The 15,560-nt window shown below is 36.3% G+C and overlaps 1 pseudogene; it reads right to left on the bottom strand.

Annotated features, from left to right (window-relative positions):
* Nucleotides 1-8,128: 8,128 nt before the first annotated feature.
* On the bottom strand, nt 8,129-8,670 carry LOC111140084 (annotated as a pseudogene).
* Between the last annotated feature and the right edge of the window lie 6,890 nt (nt 8,671-15,560).

Below are 15,560 nucleotides of genomic sequence, written 5' to 3'. Positions count from 1 at the left end.
GATGACAAAGAGAACATTTATTTGACTTCATTAAGAAAAACAGGTTTATATTTCATATTTGTTGTCTTTGAAAGCCACCTCTGTCAGACATGTCCTTGTGGACGCAAAAACTTATTTTCTGTAAAATTCTAGTTTCTCATGAGTTTAATAAAAAAGGAATAAAACAATTACTCTATCATGCTATTTACATGAGACCTTAAAAATGCAGACAGACAGAAAGATGGCTAGTCAGACAATCAGATTATACTGGCTGAATCGTTAAGGAATCTGAGATGAAGAGCAACACAGAAAGGAATAAGGAGGTGTGCAACTGAGAGCAGGAGACAGTGAAAGATAAGTGGAATGTGCTGTGTTGTTGGGCTCAGAATGGAAAGGGATGACTTTTTACAGGTTATCCCTTTGTCAGAAAGCTCTTGCAGGAAAGCAAACTTAAAAATATATTATCCACTAAAACCCACATCTTGAAGAAAGTGATTAATGCAATTTGGCCAGTCTATAACAGAGCCATAATATATTGTTGAAAGGGACCTGCTGAGGCAAAATGTAGTGTTGAAAATGTGCTGGTTCTTAGTAATAATAGAGGCTACCAAAGTAAGCCTTAAAAAAGAGTAGGCCTGGCCAATGATTAAGCTAACATTAACTAACACCTTCTCCTACTTGCAAAGACTCCCAACTTTCTCCAAGAGCCATTAAGCTTTTTCTTCATGTTGTTTTGTCTGGCTTGGATATTTCATTTTCTGGTTGGCATTTTGGAAACAAGGGGTGAAGAGAGGGAAGAAAATCTTGGAGAAACAGAAGCAGGAAGTTGGATTTTGTTTTGCTTTCAATAATCCTATCCTCTTCTTTTTCTAAATAGAAATATCCTATATATCAAATCCTGTCATGTATCATGTTTTAGGATATGGCACAGTTAATGGTTATGGAATGGGGTCCACTAGGAGAAAGGGAACTTTGGAAATAGACTGCCCACTGGGTATGTGCAGTTCTGGAGGGGAATCCTGCTGCATGTGTAGGTAATAATTTAGCCTGGCCAACAGAGCAGGTTTCTGAAAGTTTTAATAACAAACAGGTGGTAATTCAAGTAAGAAGGATGTGTTGGAGAGGGCATTTCTTATGAAACCTGGTGAAATCCTGGCAAAATGAGACAATGGGAAATTCGGAATGCCAGTTTGTAAGCAGGTATGGTAGGTGGTGTAAAGGTTGGGAGTGGCAGTGCTCTGATCACTGAACTGAGGATAAAGCACAGGACTGAAGCCCTCAGGAGAGAAACTTGCATGAAATGACCCTTGCCCCATGGGATATTTTTTTCCTGGCACTGATAAAATTCCTGTTTGGATAGTGGCTGATTTGTTACCAAAGAAAGGAAGTAAGGAAATGAGCAGGAATTGTTGATTCTTCTGAAGTGGGGAGCAAAACAGCAATAGCAGGTTGATGTCACAAACTCTCATCTCTAAGGTAACAGTGCACAATTCCCTTGACAAGAGACAAAGCAACTGCTAGGTTTAATATGTCTTTACATGAGCAAATGATCTCGCATAATAATACCGCACCATGCTGACAGTCCTTTATGAATACAGCAGTGTAATGCCGACAGTTAGCTAACAACAGAGCTGCCTGCCCAGATAGAAGGTTTGGAACTACACAGGAGGGACATATTCAGCTCAAGGTAGTTCTGAGGAAATGTGGAAAGGCTGACATCTGGACTGTCATGCAAAGCAGACACATTCTCAAACACAAGAGAAATGCAGTCTGAGAGGTCTTAGTGAGGCTTCCAAATTGTCATCAAGAGGCTGTTAAATTTTCATAATTTTAATATACAAACAAGAAAGATTGCTTTAGAGAAGTAGTGGGAGGGACCAGTGCTTGAGATGGATGCAGTTTGTTCATTTACTAAATATTTCTTTACTATTTTCTGTAGTCTAGGTTCCATGTTCCAGAGATACAGATGGGAGTAAGATTATCCATGCCCTCAAGAGCATTATTATCTACACTTGGAGGGAGAAATAAGCCACCAATTATGATATGCTGTGGTAATAAGTAGGAATTAAATCAAGGTTGTTATGGGAGCTGAGATAAAGAGTTTCTAACTGTGTGTGTGTTTGTGTGTGTGTGTGTGTGTGTGTGTGTGTGTGTGTGTAGGGTAGTATTGATAAAAGAAAGCTTCCAGGAGAAGGGGCTATTTGGATTAAATGTTTTAGAATGAATAAGGATGAATCAGAAGAATGGGTGAGTGGATGAATGGGTGAGCATTCTAGTTGGAAAGAATATATGTAAAAGCTTAGATTCATAAAACAGACACTCATGGAGTACATGGTGTAAATAGTACTGGGAGATAAAGTGAAGACATGGCAAGCAAGAACCACCAGATCCCTTGTTCAGTAGTTCCTTTAGGTCTGTATTAATAATAGAATATTGAGAACTGAGAGGTAAAGTTCTTCCATGGCAAGAAAGAATCAGAGCACATATAAGGCATTTCCTCATACAAAACTGGTTAGAGCTTAGAGGAAGTTATGGGGGAAGATTAAGAGATAGCCTTCTCTGAAAGGTATGGTGTAGAAAATAAGGAAACAGATCAAGAGTACTTTCAACTTTGAAATTTTTCTTTATTTCCAAAATTACCTAAAAGGAACAGGAAAGATTAATGAAGGGGAAGGCTGCAGCATAGAGTGCAATTGTAAAGTGCTACTAAATATTAGTGGCAGGCAAACATTACAGGATCTTATAAAGGGGTATTTCAGCATTAAGGTAATGATTGTGGCATAATGAGCTAAAATTATTTAATAACCCTAAAGCATTTGAATTATCTACTGCAAATTCTAACATGCTATCTTTGTAACCTTTAGAAGCAAGAACTCACTCAGGTCAGGAAATTGTACATTAAGAAAGCCTAGATTTTTATGGACATTTGGTTGATATTTCATGATAGGTACTGACTTCAAATACTATCCTTATCTTATAGATTGTCTCCAACCATTTGTGAGCTGGAAAGCTCAGATCCAGCCTGTGTGTGGTAGCCCATTCACTAGTGTGATGGCCAACTTCATGTCTATTTCTCAGTTTAACCCAACTACTTGTGTGTTAACTTTATCAAGCTCTTGCTTTGACATTTACATCTTGCAAATTGCATGCAAAGTGTAAACAGAAATTTTCCTGTTTGAAATAGAAATGTTTTCAAAGCACATTTCTCCATTTCTTCTTTGTGTGTCACATCCCATTGATATTTGGAGAACCAATTTTAGGAGAGTCAACAGCAGAGCTGGCTGAAAAGAGAATGCCATTGAGTGTCACTTTGTCTGATAATCTGGGGAAAGCATAGGTAATTTCCTAGAAATTGTCAAATGTTAGAACTGGGAAGGAAACTGGACATGATCTTGTTCTACATCCTCAGTTGACACATGGGGAAACTGTGGTCCTTGCTCAGAGCCCCGGGATAACGATAGACTAGAATTTAGATTTTTCTAAGTGCCAGTCAACACTTCCTTCTAACCTATGGTATTTCTCCTTTCATCTTAAAGTATATAACAGAATACCTCTTTTCTATTATGGGTCAACTATTTTAGAAAACACTTTAAAAATATAAATGCCATAAAAACGTGTTATTTAAAAATTTTGTATAAGAAAATTAGGTCTTAACAATATTTCTTTTTTTGAATCTGTCTGCTAGGGCAAGTAGAATAAAAGGAAAAATAAGCAATTGGGATTACATCAAATTAAAAAATTTTTGTATGACAAAAGAAACCATCAATAAACCAAAAAGACAACCTACTAAATGGTATAAGATGTTTGCAAATGGTATATCTATCAAGAGTTAATATCCAAAATATATAAAGAACTCATACAACTCAATAACAAGAAAGTTATTCAATTAAAAAGTGGGCAGAGGACCTAACTAGACATTTTCCAAAAGACCTACATACAGATGGCCAAAAGACATATGAAAAAATGCTCAACATCACTCATCATCAGGGAAATGCAAATAAAATCTGCAATGAGATGTCATCTCACACCTGTCAGAATGGCTAAAATAAAAAACCCAAGAAACAACAAGTGTTGATGGGAATGTGGGGAAAAAGGAGCCCTCATGCACTGTTTGCGGGAATGCAAACTGGTGCAGCTACTGTAGAAGACCTTTGGAGGTTCTTCAAAAAACTGAAAACATAAGTGAAACCATATGATACCTCAAGAACAGCGTGGAGGACATTAGGAGAAGTAAGGAAAAAATAAGGGGGGGTTGGGAATCAGAGGCAGAGATGAACCATGAGAGCCTGTGGACTCTGGGAAACAAACTAAGGGTTTCTGGGCGAGGGTGTGGAGGGGATAGGTTAGCCCAGTGATGGGTATTAAGAAGGGCATGTATTATATGGAGCACTGAGTGTTATATGCAAACAATTAATCATGGAACTCTACATCAAAAACTAATGATGTATGGTGACTGTATGGTAACTAACATAATAAAAAAAATTAAAAACAAATAAAAATAAAAAGCTAAAAGTAAAATTGCCATATATCCAGTAATCACACTACTGAGTATTTGCCCAAAGAATATGAAAACACTAATTTGAAAAGATATACGCATCCCTGTTTATTGCAGCATTATTTATAATAGCCAAATTATGGAAACAGCTCAAGTGTCCATCAATAGATGAATGGATAAAGAAGATGTGGTATATGTATACAGTGGACTATTGCTCAGTCATAAATAAAGAATGAAATCTTGCCATTTGTGACAACATGGATGGACCTATATGGTATTATGCTAAGTGAAATAAGTCAGAGAAAGATAGCATATGATTTCACTTATATGTGGAACCTAAATGACAAGTGAACAAATGAACAAAATGGAAAGACTCTTTACAGAGAACAAACTTAGTGTTTGCTGTGGGGAGAAGGATGAAGGATGGGGTGAAATAGGTAAAGGGGATTAAGTGGTACAGAATTCCACTTATAAAATAAAAATGTCATGGTGATGTAAAAAACAGCATATGGAATATAGTTAATAATATTGTAGAAATTTTGTATGATAACATATAGTAACTATACTTATAGTGATCATTTTCTAATGTATATGAAAGTTAAATCACTATATTATACACCTGGAACTAATATAATATTATATGTCAACCATACTTTGTTTTTTTTTAAAGGGTTAATTTAATTAGGACAGCAAACTTTACACTGTTTAAAACTTCACATATTTGCTTGCATTTTTCACACAAAGTTCCCAGAGTTCAACAGACTCTGCATATGGGTTTTTTGCTTCACATGATCCCATCTGAAAGCTAGCAACCTGGCTAGCAATTCCTCAGGATAACTTGGTTGGCAAAGGCAATCGAGCAAATCTGCACGTTAATTATTTAAGCACATTGCCGATTACAGAGTGATTCCATCTATTTCTTGCTTTGCCTATGTAATAACCTTAAGAGGCACATAGAGAAGTGTTAATTTTCCCATCATAGAGATGAGAAAGCAATGTCTTAAAGTAACTAAATGATTTGTTCAAAGCCATGGAGCAGGTACATAGCAGAGCTGAGCTAGTACCAGGCATTCTCACTTTCGGTTATATGCTTCTTTCACCCTACCAAATCATCATTACATTATTATGATCACCACCAGGACCATCATTATCGTCATCATTATCATCAATTTTCCTTTTCTGATTATTGTAACTTTTCTAAGACCGGCAGATCTCAATGTATAACCACATCTTTCTTACTGTACCGTTATCCCAATGTATTACTTTTATATTCCCCAAACTTGCCTCTTGGTTGCCTAGCTAATTTAGTGATGAGTCTTCAGGGAAGCCAGCTACACCTAACTATATTTTAGGGACCCCATCATACCATTAACTGTTCAACAGCAGCAAGCAGTAGGATTGACATTTTAGTGTGCCCCCAAATCATACTTTCTAGAACATTTGAAGAAATTGCTGACCTTTTTTGTTCCCAAACACAACAATGAAAATTTTGATGGCAAAATTAATAACTCAAAATAGCTGGTCTTAAGCAACTATAGCACTACCTCTGATAGTTTTTCAAGTGGTCCCATTACTCACTCCTTAATACTATATCTCATAGTGCCCTCTACACTTCTGAACAGCTTCCCAACCACTGGGCTTACCCATTTTCTATGGCATACCTTTAGGTTTTCTCTTTATCATTTTATAACTAACTGGTACTCATGGAAAAGCACTAGAGGAAGAGGCTTTCCTGCCCAAATCAGGGCCTTTAATTGTCCTATTCAAATTAGGGTCACTCTTACACTTTTATTATTTACCTCATTAGTGATTCCAGTGACAAGAGAAATATATGGAGAAGTTAGAAACTTTTATAACCTTCATATCACTAGTATCCACAGATTTGCAATAGTTGGGCTGACTTCAGATTACGTATTAAGCAGGAATACATGGTTACTGAGAATCTATTTTGAAAATAGTGTATATGAAGATGGTAGGGAGCTAACAACTTAGTTGGAAGTCGTACACACCGGGATAGGGTCAGGATGTGGGAGAGGAGGATTTTGTTATTAAATAAGTTTGGGCATATTAAGTTAGTAGGGATTCTAAATTCAGATGCCTTTAGAGGTCAGGGGTGGTCATATGTATATATTGTGGTGTGAAGACAATAGGGAGACAGATCTGTATCTGCAGGCTGCTAATTTGTCCTTCTAAGTTTTAAAAAAACAAGCAAGCAAGCTACTAGGAGCATTAATATTCTGAGACAAAGAATTTTAGAAATGTTCTAGAAAGTGGGGAGTCATTGAAGAGTTTGAGATGGATATAACACCATTAAAACCATATTTTGAGGAAGATTGAGAAAAAGACAGAGGTGTCAGTGTGAATTAGAGACAGTGTACCCCCAATAGCATAGGGCAGTTATGGTTTAGGCCTGTAATCCAGTAAAACTATTAATAGTGTGCCCTTTCATTCTTATGGGTGTCTGGATTTGGAGAATAAGTAACACCTGATCAGTGGACTACATTGGCCCTCTCTTCAGTGAATAGAAATTCATTCACAGGATTCCAGCTGGTTCCTGTAAACATTTAAGATTTTTTTTTTTTTGTTTTGTTTTGTTTTGTTTTTAGTAGGAGGCCATTTATCCAGTTGTGGTATATCATAGTTGAGGTGTAGGTAGAGAGAGTGCTCACACACAAGAGAACATCAGAAGTTGACATTTCCAAGGTACCTTGTTGCTGCAGTGATGGTTGACAAGTTTAGATATTAGTATAATTGTAGGAAGATATGGAGAAAGACAAAAATTAAACAGAGAATACTGATTTTTTAGGGGAAGTGGATTGAATGGGGGGAAGGGGAAGACTTTGTGTTTTATTTATATATTTCTATGTTGGTTGAGTTGGTAAAATTCAATTGTATTTTAAATTTAAAAATGAAATAAAAGTTTTAAAATCATAAAATCAAATTTGTAAAATTGGTTAAAAAAAAAGACCCAATAAAATTATTTTGTAAATGTTAGGGAGAATGGTAAATTGGTTTTAGAGCTGGTGATAAATCTGGTGAGCAGATTTAGAAGATCTTATCTTCTTGTGCTCTTGGCTGTTTTATGAAGAGCTCATGTTTTTCATACCTGATAAGTAAGTAATATACATTTCTGTTGCAGTGTACTTAATTTTTGGTTCTTAAAGAGTAAAGAAATGGATTTCTATGTCAAAGATTACTGAGCAATAAGGGGACTTTAGTTATCAAGATAACAAAAACAATCATAGTTATCAATACCATCTGTGAGATGCTATATCAGATGACATCTCCATGCCCTAGCATAATTCTGCAAGGTGGATATTATAATCCTCATTTTACAGATGAAGAAATGGCCTCAGAAAGGCTCACTAACAAGTCCAAGACCACACAGTTAGTGTCAACCTGGGATTCCCACTGAGATCTGTTGATTTCAAAACCTGTGCAATTGTAAGTAAACAATAGAAGGCATATGTAGCAATATTAGATTTTACAACTCTCAAACTTTGGATCTAAGCACAGTTATTAGTCATTCTAGCCAGTTTCATGGGGGAATATTAAAAATAGTTTCACAATTTCTCTATAGAGGATGTTCTCTAAGAAGACCTACATTTTTTTAAACTTTTATTTGCATTTATTTATAATATACAGAATTTACTTCTAGGCCAGAAGTTTTTATTTCTTCAGTTTCTTCTGGGATATCTTTAACTTCTGTGCAACATCTTGTGGCTTAGGGACAGTCAGCTCTTTCTCAGTAAGGACCATCTCAGAATGGCAGGACAGCTCCTGTTGGGTTAATCTGACCATGAGCCCTGTAAGTTCTATGCCGCATCTTGGGGGCTTTGTTCACCTGGCTGTGCTCAGTGACCAGAGAATCTACATCTAAACCCTTAAGTTCAGTGTGATTCTCTGCATTTTTAAGCATGTGCAGTAAAAAATTCAGCACTCTTTGGGCCACCCACCCTGCATCCAGCCCCGCACTTTGGCCTGGGCACCCTACCAACTCCACCACTGTAGTGACGGAATGGTACACATTGCATCTGCAAAGTGACATCCTTCAGATACTTGGTGGCTTTTCAGATACACATACTCTTGATGGCCTGGGCAGTTTCACATATGCTCTGAAAGTGAACATGAAGATTTGAACTTCTTGATTTGCATGATTTTATAAGGCTTTCTGGGTCATGTGAGTAGCAAACCATTTTCAGAGATCACCTTAGTCTGCTTATGGGAAGAGCAAGACCTACGATCTTTGTCTACGGTAGAGAGGTAGTGGACTATATATAACAGTATTTAGTCATTGTCATAATAAAAGGATCTTTTAGTAAAATAGTTATATTGGGACAGCATGAATGTTTGTATTTTTTTCCTTGTTATTAATATCTCAAAGCCCATGGCTATTAAGTAATTCTCATACCAGTGTTATAAAGATAGTTTTAAGATAATGTTTGAGGGGCACCTGGGTGGCTCAGTCAGTTAAGTGTCCGGCTCTTGATTTTGGCTCAGTTCATGATCTCATTTTTAGTGGGATCAAGCCCTGCCTGGGGCTCCAGGCTTGGCAGGGAGTCTGCTTGAGATTATCTCTCTCCTCTCCCTCTCCCCCTGCCCCTCCGTCTACTTGTGCATGTTCACTTTTGTCTCTAGAATAAATAAATAAATCTTTTTTAAAAGACATAGTGTTTGGTAACATTATAGCACACTCTAGGAGGTGACCCTCTTTTCCATTATTCTGTTGATCGCAAAACATGTCATTCACAGAGTCAGGATTCATGGACTCTTCATGGTCACACATGTCTATGAAACTCCTAGTGACTTGTATTCTTGGTTTGTCTACCTGGGTGACTGTAGGAGAGTCCCTTATATTTTTGAGGAACTTACATTTGAGTAACTACAACCCTTCAAAAACTTTCTCTCTTCCAGCCATTTCTGGGAACCCCCAGGGGAAATCTTGTTTGCTTGTGAATCAGCCTGGACCACAGCTTGCTTTTTATACTCTTTTTATGTGTATTAATAGCTGGAACTCCGAGGCTATTGTTACCCTTCCTCAAGCCTCTGTCCGTGCTGCTAACGTGTCTCCCTACCGAGAAACTATTTTTCACCCTATGTCAAGGCTCCCTGCTTGTCATAATGAAATAGTCTGTGTGAATGGCTCCCCAAAGCTAGGAAGTGCATAACCTGTGCAATGTATGACAAAGCCCTGGTTAAGCCAAACCCACTGGTTTACTAAATATGCCCAGACAAATCTGAATCTCCTTCTAAGAGAGCAGAAGCAATGACTATTTCCTATATATAGAAATATAAGTTGTTACTATTATAAATATTAATTTGTGACAATTCAGAAAGAGACTTGAGTCTTATGCCCTTGTTGAGGAGAAAGTCTTGGTCATATGTGGCGTAAGTGATATAACTCACATGGTAGGCAGGTAAAAAAACCCCTTCAGTGCCCTTTAACAACCTTGTTCTCTGTGATTGTAAAATTACACATGTATCCACACAGATAACCTAAGAAGGCTATGGACCTAAAAAGGTTGTCTCTACAAAAATAGCAATGCAGTTCCATTTTCAAATATTCTGAGACTGAGAAAGTTTAAGTACAATGACAACAATTAGAAAAGAGCAAAAGACTAGAAAAAGCCTGGTAAATTTTTTTCATATTTTACATATGTATATATAAGTGTATATACACATATGAAGATTAACTCTAGAGTTTGCTTTAAAGAACTAAAGAGTTATTGCTGCTTTTAAAAGTAAGAACAGAAAAGCAAATGTGAAAACTTTTAAATTAAATTCCAACATTTTCAAACAAGTGCTGCCTGGGAGATCACGCAAAGCATCCAAAGCCTAAATGGAATGTATGTTGGCAAGAGCATCTCCACATCTCTCTAAATAACTAGCTAATACAGTCAGTATTTTGCACCTCATCGAGGCCTGGCACTTATTTGCAAAATGTTCCAGTCAATTGTCAACGAAAAAGAATGCAGAATTTCAATCCTTTTTGGGGTGGGATTTGGGGGGACCGGCAAAAGTTTTCTATTCTTCCAAAGAATGTTGCATTGCAAAGACTGAAATTCTCTAGGGGCTGCCAAGACTGCTGTCAGGTGTAATCTACCCCGTCAACATTTTTAGGAAAAAGAGAGAATCAACACAAAAACAAAAGATGAAGCTATTTAAAAAGGAGATATAGAAGCACCCATCTTTAAGCTGCTATAATTAAGCATTTTTTCTATTCTAGTAGAGAGCAAAAAATATACTCTAAATTGTTTCTCTTTTCCTTATTCTTTTGCCAGGCCTCTATCTGACCACAGCAAAGGTTCATCAATCCCTTGGCCTTTCATTTAGTTGTTTATTTAAAAGCAAGGCAAGTGATAGCAAACAAATACTGGCTGCACAGCTTAACAGTCAAGGAATGTATATCTAACAGGGGAAGAGACATGTTCTGAAACTGTTATAATACAGAACAGAAAACAAGAGGCATCATGAAAGAAGACAAAGGGACTCTTAGCGTCAAAAGAAAGGTGCATTGGATGGAGATTGGTGTCTCTCAGTTTTTGAACCCACCTGCATTACAGGCATTATGCTCAGTGTTCTATGCATTAAATCCTCTAACATTAAATCCTCTAAATCCTGTGTGATCATTATTATCCCCATTTTACAAATGAGGAAATTGAGATTCAGAAGTTAATATACTTGATTCGGTTTCCACAGTAGATGGTAGAGGTGATGTTAGAATCCTTAGATACCTCTAACTCCCAATTTCTGGCAGGAAGGCTTGAAGATATACTTCACAGAGATGAGCCGTTTGCATAGATTCTTGAGAATTACGGAGATTTGAACAGTGTGTGATATGGGAAATGCTCATTTCATGAAAAAGAAATAGTGTTGGCTTGGGGGTTAAAGTTTGGTTGGAGCTTGTAGGAGCAGACTTTCTCTATTGAGCTGGGGCTTGTAGCTAGTTTGTAGATTAAAAACTTGATAAAAGTGGGGAAAAGTTAAAAAAAAGGCAAGCCTTCATTTTAATATAATATGTACAAGTGTGTATTTATTTGTCAGTCATCTCTTGAGGAACCATTTCTTAAGGAAAATAATTTTCTTGGAATATGAATCTGCTGATTATAGTCCTTACCCATAAAACACTATTTTATGCCTGATGTGGTATCAACCAGTTTTGTTTATTGAAAATGGAACAAAACTGGGAGACACGATCTGAATGTGGTATCCTGGATTTTTATTATTTTTTTCTCAATTTATTATTGCTGTCTTGTCCATTTCTGGTTTGACATCATTTTTTTATTGGCTTGTTGGTGGTTGTTTTTTTAAATCAAGCATATAACTTAGTGTTCATAGAAACAATTTTCTTTCCGTACTCATATTTTATCAGTTTTCATATTTAATTAAATCACATAATTGCAAGAACAAGTAAGACTGGCATAAATAGGTTTGGACAAGCATACAGCTAATTGGTGGGAGAAGGGCACAGATGTACTGTATAGCTTGCTAGCCTGGAGTGTTTAATCATCCATGTTTTACAGAGAGAATGGAGAGCATTGATCTGATGAGTCAATTAAACAGAAATGTGTTGAAAGAACTGCTGTCGCAATGGAAAAATAGGAGATAATATATATTAGGGTCAGGTCTTTTAGGGCCTTGAATGCCAAGCTAAGTAGTTTAGTCATCATTGATGAGCCATTGTTGCCATCCCCACAATTGTGGGATCATTGTGCTCAGAGCTGTGGACAGGCAAGATTAGTTTAAATACTGCCTAGAGAGATTTGGTAAAGAAAATAGTGAGAGGGAACAGTGTGTGGCAAGTATGAAAGGGGATGAGGGGATGGTTGTGTAAGATATTTTGGGTGTAGGGAAGTAGGACATGACAGTGGACCAGATATGAGGGTGATATTCAATGTACCTTTCTAATAAAAATGAGTAAGTAGGAATTTGCCCTCTTGACATTATATGAAATTCTAGGGATTTTACTAGTGCTTTTTACTTCTTGTTTCCACTTAGCTTTAGTCATTCTGCACACCTCCCAGTGGTTGCAGCGGTGTCTATTACATTAGCCCTCTGCCCATCGCTGTGTGTATAACCTTCCCGGTATTTAGCACTGTTGTGTATTATTTCCTAGTTGTTACAGTATATACCCTATTGCACTGATACTAAGATGCACTTCTAGTTTTTTTCTTTTTTTTCATTTTAGCATCTCTAAAATTAGAATGCATCGTAAAGTCAGGGCATCTTGACAGGTGATGATGTGTCAAAACTTAATTGATTGCATGTTTTTCCTTTCTTATGGGTCAAAAACAGCTGTGTTTTGTAACATATAGTATCTTCCCTCCTCAACCAGGTTATAAATTCTAGGGCAACTGTCAGACCCCTTTTCTTTTGTATCCTTGATAATGCCTCGTATAGTGCCAGGTACATAGTATACTGTTAGTAAATATTTGGTGACTTATTGTTAACTTGAGTTAGAGTCATGATAGGTCAGTTCATGAATAAGGCATTGTATAAGTATTTGGAAACTACAGTATTCTGAGCTTCAATGAAACTTCCACAATCTCTTAAAGAGACTCTAAAAAATGAAGAAATGTAGAAATACAGATTTGCACTCAGAAATCACAATGTGAGCAAGAATTAACTTGGTTGGCTTGATATTTAAAAAAATAGTATCTGTTGTTGATTAGCTCTCATGACACCAAAGGAATTTTTGAAGAAGACTATTTGATTTTCCTTTTGTTTGTATTCTTCTTTGTGAATGTATCAATTATTGGACAAGAAAAGTGAAGAGAGAAGAAGGAAAGGTTCAGGTCATAAAGCCATCTAGACTCTATAAGACAAAAATATTTTTGATAAAGTTGACTGTTTCCAAGATTTGTCTTAGTTCAAAAAGCCTGAAAGAAGGAGCCAGATGTCTGAGTATACGTATGTTTGAAGGCACAGTGGCATTTAGGCAAAGGAAACAGGCTAGTTTAGCAGTATTCTAAGGAAAATAGTCAAAGTAAGTGTGCATTATCTGGTAATTTCTTCAATTTTCTATGAGAATGTAGAAATTGCTTTTCTTAGAAAAATTAGTGAGTGATGTAAATATATTTTCAAATGCTTTGGTGATATAAGTCATTAATGAAATTATAGATAATGAGACTTTTGAATGAAAAGATATTTGCATTATCTACAAATAGAAGGTGAAAAATGAGGGTTTAGTGCAACATTTCCAGGTGGGGGTGAGGTGTTTGGAGCCTGAAGACAAAAGTAAGAGATTACAATTAGTATGATTTGAGTCTTCCTTTCTTACATCACACAGCCTAAGCCATATTGGAAAACTAAACCACATTTACAAAGTGCAACCTTGCTGGAAAAATCTATTCCTTGTAGGGAAAGAATACATCTTTCCCCATGAGTTGTGTCTATGTCAGCCCTGTTAGGAAAATGGTAGAAATAAAACTGTAAAAATAAAGTGTTTAATGAGAAAGTGTTTAGTGAGGCCATAATATGGTATTGATTTATAATAATGATAAGGAAAAGAAGAGATGCTTTGTCCTATTTATCCTGACAGCTTCCTTTCAAATTGACTTTCCTAGGGTTATTAAAGATTAAATAATGCTAAGAAATTAAAACATTGCCAACTCTTGGTTATTGGTGTGAAGAGGTGGTTTATTGGTATGTAAGTAATACCATGCCAATGGTATTATATATATATACATATATATATATATATATATATATAGTATTAGTATAGTATTATATATATATAGTATATATACTATAATATTTCCCATCATATATACTATAATGTTTCCCAAACCTTGCTGCACATCAGAATTGTTTGGGAATTTTAAAAAAATATTGTGTTTGGTTCTCAGCCCCAGACATTCTAATTTCATTGGTGTGGAGTATGACCTGAGCATCAGATTTTTAAAAAGCTTTCCAGGTCATTCTAATATGCACCAAAGTTTAGGAATCACTGTATTGCCAGTGAAAACAAGTATTGCCTATTTTTTGTTTTACTGACATAGAACTCCCACTGTTCACTGTTCAGATAGAGAAACTGTTTGTTCTCAAAGCACACACCCTTTGCAGAAAGGGTAGTTTGTACAGAGGGGCACTTTTGCCTGAGAGGGTAATAAGGCATGGAGTAAAAGGAAAATATTTTGAGCATAGAAGGTTATGGGAAAGAGTTAAAGTTTCTGGTACATAATAAAGAAAAGGGATATTTCTCCATTTCACCTGAGTTTGGACTTAAATGAAGCCTCATTAATTTGCTTATATTAATTTTCTATAAAATATATATTCATATCCAAATGTCAGTTCAAAATATATTAAAAAGATAAATTTTGATGATTTACTATTCTGAATTATTTAAGCCTTGGGGAATAATCAGAGGTCTATTTTTCTGAAAGGGAAAAACACTTCAGATTGTTGATCACTGCAATCACGAGTCTAGGTAGATACATATTATATCTTTGTTGTCTTTAATTTCAATGATTCCCTGAACTAAAACTTGTTGTAATACCACCCTTCATAATGGCCCGAACTATTCTTTGGCTAGTTCTGTGACAAAAAGAGCAAGATAGTAATTTCAAGATGTATTTCCTATATGACTCTGCTTTTGTGACTTTATCGATCCCAACATTATCTGAACTCTCTCCCTCCTAGTTTTGGGATATCAGATGAGGAGTTATTTTAACTATCTCTTGGAAGATAACATCGCTGAACTATTTTCGTCCAGTGCAGCATAAATTGTTTTTGTCCACAGTGGATTCCACCCAAAGAAGGCAGACTCTGATTACTGGTTATTAAGCTTTTTTCCCCCGGCCATATGCCTGAATGGAAACGTGGCAGATTTTCCTTTGGGTTTCAACAAAGTGTTTTCTCAAACCGCAATGAAATGAGTTGATTGAAATGCTATAATAACAGTGGTGGTGGTAGATTGTTGCTACTTCTTGATAAAACAGAGAAATGGGGCTATTTGAAATCAGGGTAACTTTTGAGTGAAAGGATAAGGCTTGGAAGCCAGAGATCAAATATGCTAGCTTATAATGAAGACCTTTTGCTTATTTGGGATCTCTGCACAGAGATTAGTTCCTCATCTCCCGAGACA

This window comes from Enhydra lutris, unplaced genomic scaffold, assembly GCF_002288905.1.
Source record: "Enhydra lutris kenyoni isolate GAN:26980312 unplaced genomic scaffold, ASM228890v2 scaffoldscaffold4, whole genome shotgun sequence".
NCBI classification, from domain to species: Eukaryota; Metazoa; Chordata; class Mammalia; order Carnivora; family Mustelidae; genus Enhydra; species Enhydra lutris.
Note: the sequence above shows the minus strand (reverse complement) of the source record. Positions and strands in the feature narration are given on the sequence as shown.